Source organism: Musa acuminata, chromosome BXJ3-2 (genome assembly GCF_036884655.1).
Source record: "Musa acuminata AAA Group cultivar baxijiao chromosome BXJ3-2, Cavendish_Baxijiao_AAA, whole genome shotgun sequence".
Classification (NCBI taxonomy): domain Eukaryota; kingdom Viridiplantae; phylum Streptophyta; class Magnoliopsida; order Zingiberales; family Musaceae; genus Musa; species Musa acuminata.
The window spans coordinates 2,322,494-2,326,933 of NC_088350.1; positions in this window are offsets into that span (position 1 = coordinate 2,322,494).

Sequence of the window (4,440 nt, forward strand, 5' to 3'; positions counted from 1 at the left end):
TTGATACTCTTTCCAATCTAGTTCTTCACCTCATTCTTATACTTTTTGAATTTCTCAAAAGCCTCAGACTTATACTTCATTAAGTATGCATATCCATACCTTGAGAAATCATCAGCAAAGGTAATGAAGCAGGAGTAACCACCAATGGCATGAGTTGACGTGGGTCCACATACATCACTATGTATGAGTTCCAACAGCACAGTGGCTCTCTCTCTAGTTCCACTAAATGGAGAGTTGGTCAGTTTTCCACGAAGGCAAGGTTCGCAAGTTGCATATGACATATAGTCAAATGGATCTAGATATCCATCATTTAGCAACTTTTGAATTCTTCTTTTATGGATGTGACCTAGTCTACAATGCCACAAGTATGCACTGTTCATCTCATCTCGTTTCCTCTTGGACACATTTATATTCATGATATGTGGAGTAGTGTCTAGCATAAATAAACCTTTATGCAATATTCCTCTCGCCAATCTCCCCTCGGCTTTGCTAGAATTTATAATAAATTGTAGATGTGATAAGCAATACTGATATCCAATACCAATGCATTATCACAAAAATCTGACAATTGGAGATTGATCATGAATGTACCTGAAGCTTCTCCAAGCTTCTATTTCGTCCTCTCTGCAAGGTACTCTTTGCAGTTCCTCTTCCAGTGCCCATCTTTGCCATAGTGGAAGCACTGGCCTTTGTCCTTTGCTGGGTCTTTCTTCGTAACCTTTGCTTTACCTGGTCTGCCCTTGCCCTTTCCCTTCTTAAGGGACCTTTCTGCTTTCCTTTTCTTTCTGGTCTCACCAGTATAGAGAACTGGCTTCTCTTTCTTAATAGTACTCTCTACCTCCCTCAACATATTGAGGAGCTCTGGGAGAGTCACCTCAAGCTTGTTCATATTAAAATTCATTATGAACTGTGAAAAGAAATCTGATAGGGACTGAAGCACAATGTCCACACACAAGTTATCCTCTAGGACCATTCCTAGACCTGTGAGTTTTTCTATCCACTCAATCATTTTTAGGACATGGTTCTGAACCGGTGTCCCCTTAGTCATCCTAGCACGGAAGAGGCTCTTGGATATCTAATATCGCTGAGTCCTTCCCTGTTCCTCAAACAATTTACGAACATGTAGGAGAATGGATCTGGCATCCATCTTTTCATGTTGTCTCTGTAACTCAAGAGTCATAGAGCCCAACATATAGCACTAAGCAAGAGTGGAGTCATCAATGTACTTCACGTAGCGAGCGATCTCATCCTTGCTTGCCCCTTCTTCGGGCGTAGGCATTACTGTATCAAGGACGTACAAGATTTTCTCCATCGTGAGAACAATTCTCAAGTTACGGAGCCAATCCATATAATTTGGACCAATGAAGCGGTTGACATCAAGTATGCCACGTAAGGGATTTGAAAGCGACATTTCTAAAAATAAAGATGCAGCAGAAATGAATAACATATAGATTTTGTAAGAAATAAACTATCAAGATATGGACTTCTATCTTAATATGCTCCCACTATTTTACTAACGAGTCACGCGACACCCTCAGCACGTGAAACGGAAGTCTCCGGTAGACTTCTAGTGGGGATCAGAATCCAATCAGCGTCTTAGTGTAACCTCGAGGGACTCGACCAATCACACTAAACCTAAAAGGTAGGCAACTCTTGTCGATCACAACTCCTTATGATTCCCGTCCTATTTGGCCTCCGAATCACCATGGTCTCGAGGGACTCGACCAACCATGATGCTCGGTTAAGTCAACACCTTCGTTACAAGATGAGTCTAATTTGATGATATACCCTCGAGGGACTCGACCAAGCATACCATGCCCTCAGGTCACCGGTGACATCTCTATGTAGTAAGCAAGATAGCGAATCGCGATATAGGTGAGTCTCGAGGGACTCGACTAACTCAACCTACATTGGGAATCGGTTCTTACTTATAATGATAGAAGGCCACATGGGTCAATCTAATTGTCTTACATTTACCGACTTAATATTCTCGAGAGAGATGTTTCTATGATTTGGTCTCCTAATATGACATGTCACACATATACATATTTAATATATATCTACATCGCATGCAAATATATATACATATCTAGTATATGTATAAGCAATCACACCAGATGATCATGAACCATAACCTAATGTGATTAGGCCCGAGCTAGTAGACCTAATCACTCACATCAAGATCTATGTGTGCAACGGTGCATCTCCATGCCCTGTGATCGTCCATCTCGTCCTCGTGGGTTCCGTCGATATCTTGATGCATCTTCATGCATCGGGATCGTCCGTCTCGTGGGTCCCACTATCACATACACGCTCCCGCTGTGCCTCCTCGTGTGATTACAACTTAATCATAGGCATGCAGGCCCGATAATAAACGAGAAATATAATGGAGGCTCGCAGACCTTAATAATAATAATCACAAGTACACACATCACACGGTCCATGATCTTTTGTCCACACATCATACATCACATGTATAAATAATCATCATCATGTAGGACTTCTAGATAATGATAAAAAATAATAATCCACTAAACCTTTTAATTAATTAGTATTTTATGAAATCAGAGACATATAAGGAATTTCTAAATTCATAGGGGTATTTTCATAATTTGGACAAAAGATAGAAACTGAAATTTCTCAAATTTTGAGGGGCAAAATTATCTTTTGCCTAGAAAACCCTAATGCCCTACTCCCCTTTACTACTGCCGCCGCCGCCACCCTGTTGGCAGCGGCCTGTGCAGCGGGGCGGGGGCGCCGCCCCCGTAGGTGGGCGCCACCGTGGGTTGGCGCCCCTGCGGGTGGCGCTGACCCCGCGAGCGTTATGCCCACGGGTGTAGTGCCCCGTCGGGCGGCCACCCTTATGGGGCTGTTTGCCCGTAGGAGCAGCGGTCGCAAGCGCCGATGCCCTATGGCGCCTCAGCCCACGGGCGCTGCGGCCACAGGCGCCTCGCCTCGCGGTGCCTCTGCCTGCGGGTCCAGCACCCACAGGCGTCGCCCTTGCGCGCGGGCACAGTGCCCGCACGCTTGTAGCCCTGCCTACCGGCGCCGTGCGGCAACGACCGCGGGTGGGGCACCCGCGAGCTGCCAGCCCCATCGGCCGCAAGCCTACTGCAAGCAGGCCGCCGGGCAGCTGCTGTAGGCGCAGCCCCTGTGCTGCCTACCTTCGGCTGCGCTGTACGCACGTAGATCGAGGGCAACAACTATTGTTGCCCTTCCTTGTTTTTACGTCAATGATTTTGACGTCAATTCCTTGTTTTTGCGTCAACGATTTTGACGTCAAAATTCTTCCTAAACACAACATACGCAGTTCAAAACCAATCATTCGCATGAACAACCTAGCTCTGATATCACTGTTGGGAAAACTTGGGGGGTGACATCACATGCGCAGCGGAAGAACAAGAAAATAAAATCCCCGATTCCCAAAGAGATGTTCGTCGTCGTGCGAAGATTGGTGCGCAAAATCCGCGAAACTGAAAAAAACTACGTATAGAATAGATTGTGTTATGGATCCTCCCTTAGTGAGTATTGGATATGCATCCAATAACCCAAGCCTTTTAGATTAGTGGATCTCTATCCAATAATCTCTCAAGGGCTCTTATTGGATCTCGTCCATGGGATCCAATAATTCAAGGGCTTATTGGACATCTAATAAGACAAGGGCTCCGTCGGATATCTTATATCCGAACCTCTACTCATCGCAATGTCTACCATATGTGTGTGACCCTCTAGGCCCAATATCGAGCTGGCCATGAGTCATACCTATCAGAACTCCTTCTAACTCAGTGAATTATTATCTCTATAATAATTCACTCGACTCATCGACTACGGACGTACTAGACCACTACGCCGTGGTCCCTAGACGATACAGGAGAATCCAATCCATTAGACTTGTCTATCCTCAGTTACCGTGTACCTATAGTCCCTCATCCATCTAATATCCCAGAGACTGTATATCGAGCAATGTATTGTCAGACCTATACGGTTTCTACTCGAGTCTCGCTCTAATCAGATTCTTCCGGAGAACTCTTTCTCTCTCAACTCGAATTATCCTGGCCAGGGATTTATCTAAGCAAGAACACATGGGATATTCCTCTCATGACGCCGAGAGTGGATGATCCTCTATCGACACTCAACAGCCCTCGTAAAGTCGACTACCACTCCCAATACCCAGCTGTACTAGATTTAGGACAGCCAAACCTATAAGTCTAGTATCAAAGAGTCGAGCACTCATACAGGACATCCTTGGTGTCTCAAGTTTAAGGACAAGATACACCACTAGGACTACGGAATCCCTGTCTGACAATAAGGCATCATCAACCATCCAGCATTCCGTAAGTGGATCAATCAGTGAACTCATTCTCCAATGAGCACCTGTACTGTATCCCTAGTGTCCCTACACGAGCAGCTATGAGACCAGCTGCATCCATTATATGGACG